General features: G+C 40.4%; 1 long non-coding RNA gene across 1 annotated transcript in view; it reads left to right on the top strand.

Moving 5' to 3' along the window:
- The first annotated feature begins 810 nt into the window (after nt 1–810).
- The window catches only part of LOC114221206 (uncharacterized), a 49528-nt gene continuing 31021 nt past the window's right edge, over nt 811–19317 (top strand). The window contains exon 1 of the long non-coding RNA XR_003611702.1: nt 811–968. This is a non-coding gene — a long non-coding RNA (uncharacterized LOC114221206). The remainder of the gene's footprint in view (nt 969–19317) is intronic.

Here is a 19317-nt window from a genome sequence, read left to right as displayed (position 1 = left end):
TTCCAGTAACTGAATGTTTAGTATATGTGCTCTCTCTGTATCAATGCCCCCAATTCTGGACTTCTGTCTTCCTTTTCCTGAGCCTCTTTTTCTTCTTCCCCCAGAGGGACTGAAGTCAGAATCACAAACAATGAGGGCTCTAGAGGACCTCAGAGATATTCTGTTCCAAATCTCTTACAAGGCAAGTAAGAAAAACAAGGCTCAATCTGGCGGACACGGGTATGTCGTGAACTAAGTTTGGACCCCGGGTCCCCTGAACTATAGTCCAATGTTCTCTCCCTCACAAGATCAGAGCCCAGCTCTCTACGGACAGAGTCAGTTCTCTGTTTCTGAGCTTAGAGAAATGCATTCTGGAAGCTGAAGGCTTTCCAAGGCACATCAGAGCTATAAACATCTGTTCATTCATGTCACTATACCAGTATCTCTGTAAGAATAGAGCCCATAAAAGAACTTTTTAACAGTACATTTTTTTGAAATAAAAAGTATCCCGGTTTTGATCCATAGGGGATCAAATGGACCCTTCCTGCCATCTGGGAGAACTGACTCCTTGACATCTTGGAATCTTCCTGCCCCATTTGAGTCTGGGAAGTCCCAACTGAATCAGATGTAGAAAGAGGAAACCAGACAGGTGGTGGGGGGGCCGGAAGGAGAGAAGACTTTTCTGTCAGTTAGAACAAGACTGCTAACGTTTACATCACGTACATTAAAGCTGTCAAGTATTTCATGCAGGCTTTTTTACTCCTCCCCCACCAACCAAAACCAAAACCAAAACCCAAAACTCCAGAACATTTAAAAAATGCTAATGTTATATTTAGAGAATAGAAACCAGACCCAACAATTACTGCCTATTATATCTCAGGTTTTCAGAACCTGAATGATACTTTTTCTAATAGCAGAGAATAAACACAGTCAAGGAGAAAGCAAGATACCCAGCAACTGATGGCCGGGAGATAAGCCCAGTGAATGGGGTGAGTAGAGCCGCTAACTGCACTGGCAAAAACGAGGATGGGACCACTCACTGTCTGAGCATCTAGGGACCTAGGTACTAGGGCAGGGCCTTTACTTATAAATTCTCAGTCATCTACCTGACAGAAGTGCATGATCACTACCATAATATTCATTTGCAGAGAGGCCAAGTTACTCAGCTAAGGTCACATGGTTTAAGTGCCAGTACCCCAGGGTGACTCAAACCACTCAGCATTGGAGGCCGGTGGTTCCTGGAAGAGGTTGTGGTCTCAGCCAGGCAGACAGACTGTGACACTGGAGTAGAAGGGCAGGCAGTGTTCTGGAGTCTTTCGGGCTGCTGGTGTTATCAGGGAAGTCTGTCTTTGGTGTGTATTGGGCTTGGATTCAGGGGAAGGCTCTGAGCCTTCAAGGAGAGTGACAAAGACAGGAAATTACAGCCTGGTCGATAAAAGTTAGGGCTCTCGAGTGAGCCACATCTGGGCTAGAGATGAACACGACAGTGATCTGTGTCTCCGGACGGGGCACCTGACTTCTTTATACTGCAGTATCCTCATCTGTCAAATGGGAATAATGGTCATATCTTCTCACAGGGCTTTGTGAACATTAAGTGAGATAATAATATATGTAAAAACATAAGAAGGCCTCACAATAATGCACATTTCAGACACAATGCAATTAGTAACTGTCTCCCGGGCCCCAGAACTCCAGCTGCTTGGCTCAGAGGTGGGCTGACTCTGATCAGTTTATCAGCCTTGCAAGAAAGCACCTCACATTTTATGTGGCTGAATTTTTGGAACCCCCACTTACAATCTTAATGTGGGTATTTACTCAATAGTACCTGAAACATTGCACACCTTTAATAAACCCACCACGGTCATGATAATAACAATACAAGAAAAAGGAGGAGAGAAAAAAATTTCTCAGGAGCCCGGGCCAGAGTTCATATACATGGGCCCAGATTTAGAGAAAAGCCCTCTCCTATCTCCTCGAAGCCAGAACTTTAATTTAGGAGAGCCTCAGGGGCCTGGAATTCAGTATTGGGATGAGAGGCTGTTTAAATCCTCTTTGCCTTCTGTCAAGAATGACAGAGGAGATGTGGCTGGTGACCCTTCAGGAAGCAAAGTCAGCGCCACTGAGGGGAGTCAGAAAACAGACCGAAGAGAAACGAGATGAAGATTGATAAGTTCATCAGTGCTAAAGACATTTTAAACCAGGGAGACGTTGACGGGGATAAAACTACTCCATGTATCACAGCACAAAATTCTCCTGACAACAGTTTTGAGGCTCCTTGACAGTTGCTCAAATAGAATTGATACTTGATTATACATAATCTGCCTAATAAAATCTATTTAAACTGACGTGTTAAAAATTACCTATCATACCTCATGTAGCTAAAAAGGAGAGTTTTCTTTGGTAGAGCTAAATCACAATAATTGGTTTTAAACTGAATGGAAATGCACTGATTATCAATTAAGCAATGGGGTTGATAAAAATGCAGTACTTGGCTATTTGTTTTCAAGCTTTTTCTTTCTTCCTGATACTCCACATTTACTTCTATCAATCTAGTGATTAGAAAAACAAAGTTCTGGTAAATGATGAAAATACTATACAAACAAGAGCTATGGAGCAAAAACTGTATTGTGCCAAGTAATGATGCTCTGTTCATCTCAATGTGTTTGTCAGCAAGTGCACATAGCAATTTTCATTATGAGCTTTTACTAGAAATAAATACGGACCCAAATTTAGGGAAAAGCCATTGCTTATTTCCTCTTCCCGGGAACCCCATTTGGCTGCATCTTCAAATATGTGACTTCCACATTCTGTTGCTACTGTTAGAGCCAGAAACCTACAGAGTAATTAGCTTAGGTTTTGTCTACACAGCACCAACATAAGCAATTGGAAAGTGAAAAATTCAGCCAAATAATTGGGCTTTGTGTGCGGAGGTTCCTACATGACTTTAAATAGCCAGTTAGCTCTGTTTTGTTCACTAACAGGAAAATGCATTTGGACTAATTGGCTCTCTCTGCACCACATGGACCACATTATTGGTGATTGGCCTGGGAGAGTGCCGTCCATTTGAGTAGGTCTTGGGGATGGGGTGGGGGGAAGGACGGATAAGACTGCTGAGAAACAATGGAGGGGGGAGGCAAGTGGCCTGAGGGAAGCTGGAGGCGTGTGTGAAGGGGTAGGGGTGATGGGCAGAGTATGAGATCCACCATATGCTAACAACGCTGTCCTTTGTTCTTCACACTTCTATATCTTTTTTTTTTTTTAAGATTTTATTCATTTATTTGAGAGAGAGAGAGAGAGAGAGTGTGCACAAAGCAGGCTCCCCAGGGAGCAGAGAGCCCGATGCAGGGCTTGATCCCAGGACCCTAAGATTATGACCCAAGCCAAAGGCAGACACTCGACCGACTAAGCCACCCAGGCGCCCCACTAAAGCATTTTAGATGTCATTTTAAAGAGGAACAGGTGGATGAGAGCCTAACTTGTCCAGGGCCACACCTATCCTGAGTAGGTAGCGGAGCTAAGATTGAAACTCAAATCTCTCTGATTCCATACCTCTGCAGCCTCCCTAGGTATAAAGGTTGGTAGGGACCTGATAATTTAAGCCAACGGGCATTTAAAAATCTGTCTTACTTTACACCTTGTTCCTGAAAATATTAACTCTCTGGTGTTCTAGGAGTCCATTCTCTTCATTTCTACACCTTCTCTTTAAATGCTGATGTCTCCCAGGGCTCCATCTTTGGCCTTGTTCTCCTACTTCAATAAGATATTATTTTGGTATATGAACAGATGCTGCTTTTCTGGTATTTGGTGAGCGATCACCCTTGCTGAGAGCTATACTTGAGGTACTTACAGCTTCATGGTGAGTTGGCACCGAGAACCAGAGAAAAAAGTCATCAAATCCTTAGTTATTGAATTTCAAAAGCCAAGGTTAAGGTGTGGGGAAAAGAAGGTTTGAAAATCTACATGACAGGTAGAGTGCTTATTTTATGGTCTTACTACATGAAGACAACATAAATTGGTCAGATGGTAGGAGTGGGGAGGGGAAAGGAGTGACAAGGTGGAGCCAGGATTTGAAAGGACCACCCAGACTGAGTTGAGTCAACACCCAGAGACTGTCCAGCCTCTACTCCAGCATGCCCCATTGGGAGCTAGTGCTAGGAAGTCAAAAGGGATGAATCAGTGACCCAGACCAGCTGGTATCCATTCAGCTGACAGGCCTGAGAAGGCTCCTTTGATGACCTCCCTGTTGGTTAGCAGAAAGAGGACCTCTCATGGACAGGAGCTGTATACATCTCACTGGCCCACATGCTGGACATTTGGTCCTTGACCTTGCTTAGTCCCTATTCTACCACTTTATGGGGTCACTCCTTTCAGTGGCCTAGGACACTTTTAAAACATGGTGAAGGTATGGTTTTGGGCTCTCAGATATGGATGCTGCTGGACAGAAAGTTGGCCCACCACACACAAGTTAGAAATGCTGACCTGCCTTAGTTTAGTGTAAAGAAGGGAATTTCAGAAGCTGCCGAGGATTGGAATGTTAGAGTGAATTTGTCATTTAAGACCTACTCACCCACACTGGGAAGATCCAGAAAACATACCTTTCATCATGACTGTGAGAAATAAATTCTTGAGGGTAGTCCTGTGATTGCTCTTCTCTGTAGGCAAGATCTTACAGTGCAAATTGTGGTCAGTGAATTGGGACACCTAAACGCAATGGGGTGTTGGAGATGCAGGGGCCAAGTGGAATGTTGCCAAAGGCAAGATGGGAGTGGTTACCGTAATGGGCAGCAGAGTCAAAGCAACCCTCAGGATCATCTGGCTCCCATACACCTCTGGGTTTGGCTAGTTAATTGTGGTGTTCCTTGAAGTTAAGGGATAGGAAGCCTACTGCATTTTTACTTGATTTGTATAAACAAAAGAGTTGCAAGTCAAGCAAACAAAGATCTAACCTGCATCATAAAAATAGAGTCACAGCCCCTCAATCAATTCCCAGACCTGAGCCAGTTTACATATCCAGAATCCCTTGAATGAGAGTTTACATATCCAAAATCCCTTGGTACACTGCTAAAAATTTATGCTGTTACTCTTTCTTCCAGCTTTCCTCAGAGGAGCCTATGGCCTTTCCTTGGCTAATTATGCATTGGGGAAAAGGAAATAATCAGACCTTTAGGGGACTACTAGACATGAGCTCTGAGTTGACACTAATCCCAGGAGACCCAAAAGGTGACTATGGCCCACCAGTCAGAGTAGGGGCTCATGGAGGTCAGATGATCAATGGGGTTTTAGCACAGGTGTGTTTCTCAGTGGACTTAGTGGGTCTCTGAACCCATCCTGGGGGTTATCTCCCCAGTTCTGGCATGCATAATTGGAATAGACATACTCAGCAACTACGGCATCCCTTCCTTGGTTTCCTGACCTGTGGAGTGAGGGCTATGACCAGGAAAATACTAAGCCAAAAGCAACACTGAACTCCTACAGGGACTAGACAGATTAGTGCTACCATTAGGACTGAAGGAGGCAGGGGTGGTGGTTCCCATCTCATCCCCATCTAACTCACCTGTTGGGTCTGTGCAGAAGACGGATGGATCTTGGAGAATGACAGTGTATTCTCCTAAGCTTAACCAGCTCTGACTCTAATCACAGTTGCTATATCGGATGTGGTTTCATTGCTCAAGCTAATAACACATCCTATGGTAGCTAGTATACAGCTACTGATCTTGCAAATCCTTTTTTTTCCCCCATTCCTGTTAATAAAGACCACCATCAGTAGTTGGCTTTCAGCAGGCAAGGCCAGCAATACACCTACACTGTATTACCTCAGAGGTATGCAAACTCTCCAGCCCTATGCCCTAATTTAGTTCACAGAGATACTGGGCACCTTCCCTCTTCCCAGAATATCACACTGGTCCATTAGAGTGTTGACATTATGCCGACTGGACCTAGGCAGCAAGAAGTAGCAACTATTCTAAACTTATCGGTAAGACATTTGAATGTCATTGGGTGGGAAATAAATAAAAAAAAAAAATTGGGAGCCTTCTACCTCAGTAAAATTTGTAGGGAATCCAGTGGTGTGGGCCATGTTGAGATATCTCTTCTAATGTGAAGGGTAAACTGTTACATCTGGCCCCTCCAAGAAAGAGACACATAGCCTAGTGGACTTCTCCAGAGTTTGGAGGCAACATGTTCCTCATTCAGGTGGGTTACTCCAGTTCACTTAGTGAGTGACCTGAAAAGCTTCTAGTTCTGAGTGGATCCCAAAACAAGAGAAGGCTCTGCAGCAAGTCCAGGCTGCTGTGCAGGTGGCTCTGCCACTTGGGCCACATGATCCGGCAGATCCAATGGGGCTTGAAGTGTCTGTGGCAGGTCAGGATCCTGTTGTGAGCTTTTAACCTCAGTAGGTGAACTACGGCGCAAGTCTCCACAGATAATTCCTCTCCTTTTGAGAAACAGCTCTCAGCCAGCTACTGGGCCTTAGCAGTGGCTGCATGCTTAATCACGGACCACCGAGTTACGAGGCAAGCTGAGCTTCCCATCATGAACTGGGTGTTACCTGACTGAGGAAGTCATGAAGCTGGGTGTGTCCAGCAGCACTGCATTATCAAACAGAAGAGATGTATTTGTGATTGGGCCCAACCAGGTCCTGAAGGCACAAGGAAGTGACAGGAAGACCAAATGCCCATGGGCCCTGCTCCTGCCACATTACCTTCTCCTTCCCAGCCTGCACCTATGGCCTTATGGGGAGTTCCCCATGATTAGTTGCCAGAGGATGTGAAAACTCAAGCCTGATTTATAGATGGATCAACGTGATATGTTGGCACCCCTTGAAAGGGAACAATTGCAGCACAATCACAGAACTTTGGGAAGTGCACCTGGTTGTTCACTTTCTGGAAGGAGAAATGACCAGACATGTAATTATATACATATTCGTGGGTTGTGGTCAATGGTTTGGATGGATGGTCAGGGACTTAGAAGGAACATGACTGGAAAATTGGTGACAAGGAAATTTGGAGGAGAGGTCTGTGGATAGGGCTCTTTGCATGGACAAAAAAAAAATGAAGATATGTGTGTTACATATGAATGCTCACTAAAGGTGACCTTAGCAGAAGAGGATTTTAATAATCAAGGGGATAGGATGACCCATTCTGTGGATACTAGTAAGTATCCAGTTACTAAGATACTAGTAAGTCTCTTTCCCTAGTCACCAGCGTTGCTGTCCAATGGGTTCATAAACAAAGTGTCCATGGTGGCAGAGAAGAGGTTATGCATAGACTTAGCAAAACGGACTTCTCTTCATTAAGGCTGATCTGGCTATGGCTACTGCTGATGGAGCAATCTGCCAGTAGCAGAGACCAACAGTGAGCTCCCAAGATGGCACCATTCCCTGGGGTGATCAGCCAGCTCCCTGGTGGCAGGTTGATTACATTGGACCACTTCCATCTTGAAAGAGGCAGTGTTTTGTCTTTGCTGGAATAAACACTTACTCTGGATACAGATTTGCCTTCCCTACACACATGCTGTGTCATTTCCCTTTAGCATGAAAATTTGCTTTTGGGTTTTTTAGTGCAGATCTGCTGGTGATGAATTCAGGTTTTTGTTTATCTGACAATATCTTTATCTTCATTGTGGAAGAATATTTTTGCTGAATGTAGAATTCTTAGTAGGAAGTATTTTCCTTCAGCACGTTGAATATATCATTTCATGGTCTTCTGGCTTCAAATGATATGTCAGCCATTAATCTATCCTTGTTTCTCTGATGGAATGGACTGTTTTACTCTGACCTCAAGATTTTCTTTATTACTTGGCTTTTGGAAGTTTGACTTACAATGTTTTTAGGAGTGGTTCTGTGTTTATTACTTTTTGGTTGAGTTTCTTTGGCCAATAAGTTAGTATTTCCTATGGAATTTGGGAAGTCTTCAGCCATTATTTTTCAAGTATTTTCCCCCCTCCTCTCCCTATGGGATTCCAGTTTTTCCTTCCATCACTTGCCATTGTCGCATGGGTTCTAAGGCTCTGTTCATTTTCCTTCAATCTCTTTTCTCTCTTCTTCAAATTGGATATTTTCTATTAACTTCAAGTAATAGATTCTTCTGTTAATCTGCTTTTTAAAAACTGCTTTTAATTTTTTGTAAGTTTTTAATGTTTAATCTATTATTGGTAAAAGGGAATCATCGTGTAAAATTTTGTTTTAATTTTCACCTATAGAATTTCAATTTTCTGCTGAGATTCCTGTTTTTTTTTCGTTGATGTTATGTTATTAATTCTTTGGATATCTATACATATGTAGATGCTGCTTAGAAGTCTTTAACTGCTAATTCCAACATCTGGACCCACTTGAGGTCACTTTCTATTGACTGCTTTTTTCTATTTTTTGGTCTTTTTTTTTTAAGTTTTATTTAAATTCCAGTTAGTTAACATGCCATGTAATATTTGTTTCAGGTATACAATATAGTGATTCAACACTTCCATATAACACCCGGTGCTCTTCACAGCAAGCGCACTCCCTTAATCCCCATCGCCTATTTTATCATCCCCCCCCACCCACCTCCCCTCTGGTAACCATCAGTTTGTTCTCTACAGTTAGGAGTCTGTTTCTTGGTTTACCTCTCTTCCCCCCCCCTTTGTTCATTTGTTTTGTTTCTTAAATTCCACATATGAGTGAAATCATATGGTATTTGTCTTTCTCTGACTGACTTATTTCACTTAGCATTATACTCTCTAGCTCCATCCACGTTGTTGCAAATGGCAAGATGTCATTCTTTTTTATGGCTGAGTAATATTCCGCTGTGTGTGTGTGTGTGTGTGTGTGTGTGTGTGTGTGTGTGTGTGTATAGAGAGAGAGAGAGAGAGAGAGAGAGAGAGAAAGAGCACTACCCTATGATTCAGCAACCATACCACTAGATATTTATCCAAAGGATACAAAAATACTAACTCAAAGGGATACATGCACCCCTATGTTTATAGCAGCATTATCGACAGTAGCCACATTATGGAAACAGCCCATACAGATTTCTGTACATTGATTTTGTATCCTATGACTTACCTAAATTCATGTAACAGTTGTAGCAATTTTTGGTGAAGTCTTTCAGGTTTTATATATAGAGTATCATCTCATCTGTAAATAGTGAAAGTTTGATTTCTTTCTTTCCAATTTAGATGCCTTTTATTTCTTTTTGTTGTCTGATTGCTGTGACTGGGATTTCCAGGACTATGTTGAATAAAAGTGGTGAGAGTGGACTGCTTTTCTCTTAACTATGGGTCTCACGTTGCTGTTTGCATGACAAGTGTTTTTTGGTTGATACCTGGACATATTGGATGATCTGTTTTAGCAGCTCTCGATTCTTTTGTGTTCTGCTGAAGATTGTTGATTGTTGTTGTTGTTGTCGTTGTTGTTCTAGTAAGCAGTCAGCTTGCCTGGATACAAATTGCAAACTCTGTCTCCCCTACGGTTTATAGTCAGTGATGTTTCTGCCCTGTCCCTTTTGGTTTCCCATCACTGCTTTTTCAGCCTGACTTCACGGAATCTCCCCTGTGTTTACATAATTTGCTAGTCAGTTAAGGGTGGGGCAGAGACCGGCTCCTCCTTGCTGTATTTTCCTTGCTTCTAGGGAAGGAATCTCACTGCTGGTCTTCTGCTTTGTCCTCTGATACTTCAAGTCTGGAGCTACCTTCAGGTTTCTACTGCCTGAGCCATGCTCTCAGTTAAAAAAGAAAAAAAAACAAAACCAAAACAAAAGAGGTAGCAAACTCCCAGATCAAGCCTTGTGTGGATCTATTTTGCAAGAGTCAATTCCTCTCTGGTCTCTGGTCTTTGTTTTTGTTTTTCCTGGGCCATGCGAAACACTCTCATGATGCATAATTAAGCTGTCAGCCAGGGATTTTTGGCAGAATTTGAGTCTTACCTCCTTTTCTAGTTCTCTTGTTGCCTGGATTTCTCCTTTAAAGTTCCACCTGTTTTTCCAGCCTTGAACTTTGATCTCTCACACCTTGAGCTGGTAGGGACTGTAATTTCCACTGCTTCTGTTTTCCACAATGATAGCTTTGGGTACTGGCAAGCGCCCAGTCCAGAAAGCCACAAACTGAGAACTGTTATCTTTCCCATTTGTAGTTTTTTAAAAATAAACCATCCAATGGCTTCTATGTGCTTTAGGATGCTTTTTAGCATTTTAATTTTTTTAAAAATTCGGTTAAAAAAATTTTTTTAATGTGGGATAGTTTCTACAACCACCATTACCAGAAGTCTAGTGAGTTGGTTAATTTTAGAAATATGTCTACCAGGGTGCTCTAAATTCATTCTCTGCATGGAACATAGGCCATCTTTTATTTACAGATAAACCAACAAATTCTGGAATCATGTAAGAGGATTTACAGGATGAAGAATTTTCTAAGCTTTCTAGAGATATCTTGGAATTAACACTGATCTTCATGTGTACATTGGACTCTAACATTATAGGCCTTATAGGAATGCCTACTACACAATAATTTCAATGTGGAATTTATCAGGAAAGTTTCCTATTGGTTACATTCTGCACTATCTCCATTATAATTAGTTTTTAGGTCATTAGAATTTGAAATATAAAACAATATCTTCCTTCATAGGGAGTATCTTTCCTTTTTTAGAGTTGGATGCTTTGACTATCACAACAAAAGTATAAGGTATACCATTCCTCTTGGGATCTCTTAGTTTCTTGAGATTGTATTTTCTATTTGTATAGAAATTGGCTGAGCCTTAGCCAACAGCCTTATTAAGACTGATAGGACTTGTCATTCATGGCTGAATGTTCTGAATGAGCTGGCCAGGAAGGCAGATTATAATAGTCAAGAGTGAATGCTTCTATAATAAGGAAAATTCTTCTGCATCATTTGATCATTCCCCAACATGCCAATCTACAACCATCTTAAACCACAGAATTCTAACATTGCTATTGCTTTAGAGTTTTTCAATTTGTAGATTTTAAGGCTAGCATTGCAGAGAACTATTTTATTTTTAACTTACTGTTCTAAACATCTGGGTATCATCTCTTTGAAGTACCTTTGAAACTACTGGAAAAATACTAACTCCATGACCTATTCCACCTAGAGATAATGAAATCAGTTTTGGAAGGTATTGTAAACTGGATGCAGCCTAAGATATATCTAAAGCCAGGTGAGTTATGTGAATGTTAACAATGACCAAGCACTTGTGTTAACTGTAGTGTATGCCCCTTGGATTGTTTTAAAAATTGAAACCTCAAGGGTCTTCAAATTTTCTAGACTTCAGAGGTCACCCTTCCCTTTAAGATTTAAATATTAACAATCAGAGGTCCTATTCTGTAGGTTATCAAGAAGTTATAGCTGTGCCCCCAAATGTTTATTAGGATCCCTGGGAGGGGCACAGAAACAACTCACCATACCAGTCTTGGAATATAGCTGTGCTAGAGATGCATTAAAAATGGTTTAATCAACTATAGGATAGTCTGCACAAAACTGTTAGTGTCTTAGGAACAAAACCAATACAAGTTAGCTCCCAAAGTATGTCAATTCAAACACTGAGGTTTTTCTTACATTTACGAAAATGTAGGGAAATGGTAGTAAATAAAAGATACTTACTCAATGAAATGATTGACAAGAAAAAAAAAGGCACTATTATGGTAGGCAGAGAAATAAGCCTTAGTAGAGATGCAATCTGGCTTAATGAATGTTCAAGGAACCCAAAGGACTCTGCTTCACAACTCTGGGGAGAGAAGTGATTTAAAAACAGCAAGGTAAATTTGAAGTCACCATCTTCCCTACCAAAGAGCATATTTCAGCCTTATAATCCTAATTTAAATGAATGCTTCTATGAAGAAATGCAATACCATGTGCCATAATAGCCTTGTGATTCGGATTCTCATGGCCTCACACAACACTTGGATTCAGAACTGAGCTGTGTGGGGGAAGGAGCACAGGGCAAAAACATCCATTTTGCTGACATGGACCGTGGCAGCAGCAACAGGCCTCTGGAGCTGGCATCTGTGGCGGCTCATCATTGGGGTTCAGCAGTTTCCCGAGTGTGGTAGGTGCAGCAACATTCTTGGGGAGGGGGGGCGCTCATTGTGCTATGTGGCTGTGCGTATCCCTGCTGGAACACAAATCTCTAGTTTCTTTCTAGAGCTCCTCCAGTGATTTTTATGGGCTACCTACATTCCACAATAAGTCCCTGTATTGAACCTAGAAAGGAAGAGATTCTGTTATCTACAGCTGAGAACCTAGCTCATTATACTTGCCAATTCTCAGTATGTCAGCCCGATCTAATCTGGTATTCATTTATAACCTTGACAAGTACTATTGGAAATCACATAACCAAGCTCATCAAGGCAATAAACTTAAAATACATCTGGAAATCAAGTTTAGTGAAGTGTCAGTGTTTCTCTATTTCAGAGTAAAGTGCCAAGTAGTTTTTGATATTATTTTTGTGCTTTACTCTGATGTAGATCATTAGGGCCGTAGTTCAGGGAAGTGATGGTTAAAGATGTCTTGAGAAGCAGAAATTACTTTAATACAAACTGGAGATATAAGAGTGAAATGTATACACTAAAACCCTTCAACTTGAAAAAGGTAAGGAAGTGCTTATATGAAAAGAAAAATTCAAAATGTCCAAACATATTCCACAATTTTCTACATGATTTTCAAATCTTTTCCCACAAAATGTATTTTCTTTTAAATAGCATTATTTATATTGTTTATCACAAATCTTCTTCCATGATGCCGCCCATAAGTTAAGTTAAATGTAAACTGGGATGTACGCTATAGGGTTAATATTGAGACTTAATAGTCTGAAGATCCTAAATCCCAAATATACTAGCATCAGTAGCTCATTATAAAATTAGAGCTGTCTCGGTTTCTACTTTCTGACTGAATTTGAAAAGCAAAGTAAACATGGAAACACAGTATGTGGTAAACATTTGATAATTGACTTATAAAGTTGATAAAGATTAGGTATGAGTATTAGCATTAAAAACAAAAAAGGGACAAATAAATAGAAAACTTTACTATGTAGCACAAATCTTAGATAATTTTAGATTTTTTTAAAAAATCCCTGAATAATAATGAGAATATGGAAATTACAGAGACAGCTATAGTTAACTCTAGATGTTTAATTCCAGTATTTATTCTATAGTTTTTATTATATAAGTACATGAGAATCCTATGAACTGTTTCTTTCACTTAGTTTTATAAACATATTATTTTTTTATTATTACATAATTCAGATAATTTTATGGGTGTATATTACTGGTTAGCATACAATGGTTTAAGTTAGTCTCCTATTAACTACTACCAAACTTTGGGTTGTTTTCAGTTTTATGGTAACATACACAATTGCATAATAAACATCTTCATGCATGCAGCTGTTTTTCTTATTTAGGATTCCTTAGGAGAGATCCACAGAGTACTAATTAATAGAATATCCTGATTAAAATTAGCTAAACTCTTTCTAAAACAAATATTCCCAATTATACTCCCCTTGAGGTACCCAGTCTTTTGATTTAACACCCCAAAGAACAAACCAAACTCCTGGGAGTGAAAGAGGGTGGTGCAGAGACCATTGTACTCATAGATTTCCTTTGAATTTTGTAATTACTAATGAAATTGAACAATTTCCCATATACTTGTGAACTAGTTGAGGCTTCTCCTTCACCGATGGTGGTCTTTAAAAAATTATTAATTGAGGTCTTGAAAAAACCCTAACATTTAGGAAGACAAAATTTCAATATGGGGCCTTAGACAAGGCCACAAGGTAGCTGAGGGAGAGACAGATCTCAGAGTCCAAGTAACAGCTAGAGATACGTACGCCCCTTAAAATAGACGTCTGAGCAGCAGGAGAGACCAGAGAAATAAAGATGTAAGGAATGAAGGCCTATGTCCAAAGTCAGCTTGTTGGTGTTCTTGTGGCCTCATAAAAGAGTTAGTGGAACTAACTCATATTCTTGGGTGCTTCCTCTGGAAGTGTCAGTGTAGTATGATGGACAGCTGGGAAAGTTGAAAGACAAAGTCCCAGCTCTGTCCTTCAGTCAGGTGTCCGTATGTGGTAGATAGCACTGCTGGTCACATTCGTTTTGACTCTATGCACCTGCCCCTGTGCAATGTGCTTTTGCAGCTCCTTCCATTAGAGATAAAGCCTATTTTCCCAACACTTGAATTAGTGCTTTGTCACATGAATTGCTTTGGCCAATGGGTCCTTAACAAACAAATCTGGGCTGTGGGAATCACTGTATGTTTTTAAGCAGAACCGGGGATGTTTGAACTGTGATTTTTATTTTTTATTTTTTAAAAGATTTTGTTTATTACAGAGAGAGTGGGAGAGAATGCATAAGCAGGGGAGTGGTAGGCAGAGGGGGAGGAGGAAGCCAGCTCCTTGCTCAGCAGGGAGGGCTCCATCCCAGGGGACGCATGAACTGTGATTTTTAAAGTAACTCTGATAGTGATATAAAAAAGGGATCATGGAGGGGCGCCTGGGTGGCTCAATTGTTAAGTGTCTGCCTTTGGCTCAGGTCGTGATCCCAGGGTCCTGGGACTGAGCCCTGCATCAGGCTCCATGCTCAGCAGGGAGTCTGCTTCTCCCTCTGCCCCTCACCCCACTCATGCGGGCACTCTCTCTCTCTCAAATAAATAAATAAAATCTTTAAAAAAAAGACAAGGAGGATGTGCAAACAGACAGTACAAATGGCACCACCACTGAGGGGAGTTACAAGTTATTCTGGAGGAAACACTGATAGGGGCTTTGAAAGTGATTAGATAGACATATGGGGTGAGGGAGAAAACTGAGTGAAAAATAACAGAAGTTTCTAGATGGTCCTGGGAAGGTAGTATTGCAGGATCGAGGTGCTGGCAGGTCATTCATCTGGAGATAATCCGGAGGCACTGAAGATGGTGCCACAAACACATTATAGCCCCAAGTCAGTTTCTCATTTTTCAGCTGGCTTACTTGATTGTGTTATGTGGCTGCTCCATGACTCTATTCTGGGACTCAAAAGGCTCAAAGGACATTTGTGGGAAAAGAAGGCATCATTATAACTCCAACTTATATTTCAGAAGTATAGAGTTAATTTGTTCTATGGCTCTTATATTATGACTAATTAATTTTCCTCATTACTATGTAACACTCATCAACATATTACCTGTTATAATAGTTATATGGTATGAAAAATAAATAAAATTGTGGGCATGCTTTAGAGTTTCTCTTCTTACATTGTATTATTCATTGAGTAGCTACAGAAAAGGAAAGACAGTAACCAGTAAAGACCAAGGTTAGGGCTACCAGATTGAGCAAATGAAAATACAGGACACCAGTTAAATTTGAACTTCAGATAAAAAAAAACAAATAAGGGCGCCTGGGTGGCTCAGTCAGTTGGGTGGCTGCCTTCGGCTCGGGTCATGATCCCAGAGTCCTGGGATCGAGTCCCATATCAGGCTCCCTGCTCAGCCTCCCTGCTCAGCGGGGAGCCTGCTTCTCTCTCTGCCTCTGCTCCTTCTCCCTGCTCATGCCCTCTCTCAATATCTCTCAAATAAATAAAATCTTAAAAAAAAATAATGTTTCTGCTTAACTATATCCCATAACGTATTTGGGATATACTTAAACTATTAAGTTTTTTTTAAAAACTGAAATTCACACTTAACCCAGTGACCTATATTTCACCTGGTGGTCTACCTGAGGTATCTTTTACTGAACATTCCTCTCTGAAATGCTGATACATGTTAAGCGGAAAAATTTTACTGGGAACTAAAAAATTAGAGAAGGGCTGGAAAAAGCAAGCTGAAACAGAATTCCTTTCTGTCAGGACTTCTCAGAACCTTTAACCAGCTACTACATAGTAAGTCTCCTAAAGGAAGATAGTATGAAGCATTTCCCACCTTTTATTTGACCAGATGTTTCCCTGATGCTTTGTAGATACTGTGTGGAGGAAGGTGGTTAATCTACTACTCTGCTCGCGTAAGTAACAGGTCATGTGATGCAGTCGACCTGGCATAAAATATAAACTAAAAAATCTGGGTTCAAGTCCCTGGTCCATCAATCACTGGGTGTTTGCAAGTTGCAAACTGGACTGAGCTTCAGTTGCTTCTCTAGGGATAACATATATCTAACTCACAGGATTCTTCTGCGGCTTAGAAGGCATCACCTAGCAGAGCACGTTGCATACCAAGAAGTATAATACAGATGCCCCGAACAATGTAATAAGAGGAGAGAAACAAAATGAAGGATTAGAGCTAAGGAGGAATTTCCCAGCAGGTACTGGAGTTACACGCTTCACAGCACACCTGTCTTTGGGGTCCTGGCCATACGATTCGAATTTGCAGGCTGTCTGTCTGATTTAGTGCATTTTAGGCACACCACCAAGCCTCATCATTGTCTGATACTGCTGGGTGTTTGGGAATTGTACTGTCTGAGGGGAGTTTCCATCTCGTGGTTGTGACTAATAGTTGCTACCCGGTACAGATTTCCCCCAGTTCTGTCCCTGAACATAGCTGTAGCCTATGAGGATTGATAAGAACACACAGGATGCAGTCTGTCGAATTCTCTGAAAGCTAATTTAGCTAATTTACTTGTTTCCATTAATTATTTAGTTTCAGTTGACTGCTTTTCATTGTCATAACAACTGTGGTTGTTTTTGTACAAAAAATCATAATAGAATTTTGAGGGATGTTCAGTTTGTCTTGCCCCAGCTTCTTCCTGCAGCTGGAAACTGAAGGGGATTGAAAAGAGAATTGGGCCAGAGAGAAGGGAGATACGAGGGGCTTACTTGAATATGAGGGATCCTTATGAAACTATTACATTACTAATAAGTTATTATTTGTAAAGATTCTTCGGACCTAATATTGATAAATGAGTCATTTGTTAATGGATTTTAGGAAACTTGGGGCTTCTTGGCCCCAAGACAGCAATTGATATACATGTACATTCTTAAGCTTTTCTGTCATTAATACAAAATCAGCAAAGTGACCGGGGAACATTGATTCCTGAGTACATTTCTAAAGAGAAACGTGGGGCTTTCAGGCTTCTTGTGATAGTTAACATTTCCACTGTTTATTTCTTAACATTTCTCACCTGCTCATCATTTCGTGTTGACTCACAGATGATGATTTCGGTCTCTGGTTCCATTGTCTATGAAATGCTGAGACTCAGAGGGACTTCCTTCCTCTGAGTGTTATTAGAGACTTAACAGAAAAGGGTGTCATTTAACTTGCCAGCTAAATGCATAACTGTAGCTGCATAGAACAAACGAGGGGAGTGTGTGCTACAAGCTGGTACTCACGTGACCTTTAACATCTTAGTGATTTATGGTTGCTGTGAGCATAACTGAACTATAACCAAGAGAAAAGAATTTATTTTCTCTTCAGAGTATCATACCCCTAAAAGCCTTCTCTCACCCAATTTGTTAGCAGTAAAAGCTTACAACAGTAAGAACTTGCAAAAGGACGACAGAATGAAAGAATTTTAATGCGTTTTGCCAAAGGGAAATTTACCATCTGCCTGTCTTCATGAATCACATATGCTGAGAATAATATTTTAGAAGATTCTGACAACAAGATGCAGTAATTTGTAAATGAATATTACTGATGCTGCCCTTTTTAAAGCAATCTGTGGAATAAATCAGTACAGTAATCTATAGGATTACAAGTCAAAGACTTGAAATAGTAGAATAATAAACTATATTATTGACTTTTTGTAATTGTAATAAAGATCCCAAATCTTTAAAATGTAATTACTTTGATTCAAATTTCACTGTTCCCATATGCATCCTTTCAATGTGTTGCTGTGTGAGGTAGGATAGGAAAATACATTATTAGGCCAAGACACAATAAAGTCTTACCGGCAGACATTGTCAAACATGCAATTAAAGAACACAGAAATGTGTCACTGACTGGTCTGATTTCTCGGAAAGCATCCCATACAGCACAAATCTTGAAGGTGTCATCAGTGGAAGACTTCATTTTTCAACGTGTAGAGCTAACTCAAAAGACTTGATTTTAACTCTCAGAAAAAGCAAAACATAATTTAAAATTATGGAAATTCAGTTTGGACCTTGAGAATAACCAAATATTTTCAAGCAGTGGTCTAATGATGTTCTTGCTTTATCTATCATACATTTAGAATGAACACTCTTTACAGTTGATGAAAATTAGGAATTAGGTATGGTCCCTTAAAAATTGGTTTGGGGAGCACTGGGGTGGCTCCGTGGGTTAAGAGTCTGCCTTTGGCTTAGGTCATCTCAGGGTCCCAGGATCGAGCCCCCGTCCCCTTCCCCCTACTTGCATGCTTTCTCTCAAATAAATAATAAATAAATAGCATCTTAAAAATGACTGGTTAGGAAGAGGGGCACCTGGGTGGCTCAGTAGGCTAAGCGTCTGACTTTGGCTCCGATCATGATATTGGGGTCCTGGGATCCAGCCCCACCTTGAGCCCCGCATCAGGCTCCCTCGCCCCACTCGTGCTCTCTTTCTCTCTCTCTCTCAAATAAATATAAATAATACAAATCTTTAAAAATTGTTTGGAAGAATATAAAGAAAATGGAAGAAAAGGGTTGTATAATCAGTGACAATTGTTCTATCATAAGTCAGGTGATTTGAGCCTGATTGTATATGACCTGAGAAAACAAATTTTATACCATTTTCTCTTCTCCCACTATGTCAGTGGTGGTACTGACACTACCACAATTTCTTATTGGCTAATAGAGGATCTTAAACATGATTTTTTAATGATAGAGGCATTACAAGAAAAGCAAGTCTATGGTCAGTAAGGAGGAGGGGGATTATGACAATTGTCATTTTCCAAAACAATAAGTAAATTTTTTCTTCTCTGGAAACCGAATAAGAGGAAAGCTTATGAAAATGAAAATATTCATGCAATATTTATGCATGTTTCTGCCATTATTTCCTTCTTCCGTAAGGCTAAGTTTTTTTTCAAAGAATAAAAGCATGTTAGTTAGGTATACTCATCTCTTGAATCTGGCAAAGAAAAGTCTGGCAGTTTCATAATTATCACTATCATATGTGGTAGAATATATGGTATATACTTATCACATATTGTAAATAATATAGTCATAGTTCCTTTCTGAAAATAACCATTTGCATGACAATTAAGTGGCACTTTGGAAGCTATTTTCTGTTTTCGTAGTCCCTTGAGGAGTAGTCTCAAGTGATTAAAAAAAGTATATTTTCATTTTACCTTCATTTCCCTCCCCCTATAATTTTTAAGGAGGAAAGATACTTAATAGTGTCTGGATGTGACACTGAATCAGTATGAATTCCAAGCTGTTAGACATTCCAAAGGAATCAAAGTGCCTGTGGAAGCTTTTTGCTTTTTCCTGAGATCTAAGAAGTACTAGG

Source organism: Eumetopias jubatus, unplaced genomic scaffold, assembly GCF_037043125.1.
Source record: "Eumetopias jubatus isolate StellerSeaLion01/CBP00866 unplaced genomic scaffold, mEumJub1_p1.0 scaffold_14, whole genome shotgun sequence".
Taxonomy (NCBI): Eukaryota; Metazoa; Chordata; class Mammalia; order Carnivora; family Otariidae; genus Eumetopias; species Eumetopias jubatus.
The sequence above is the reverse complement of the archived record's forward strand: the minus strand, read 5'-3'. Positions and strand labels throughout refer to the sequence as shown.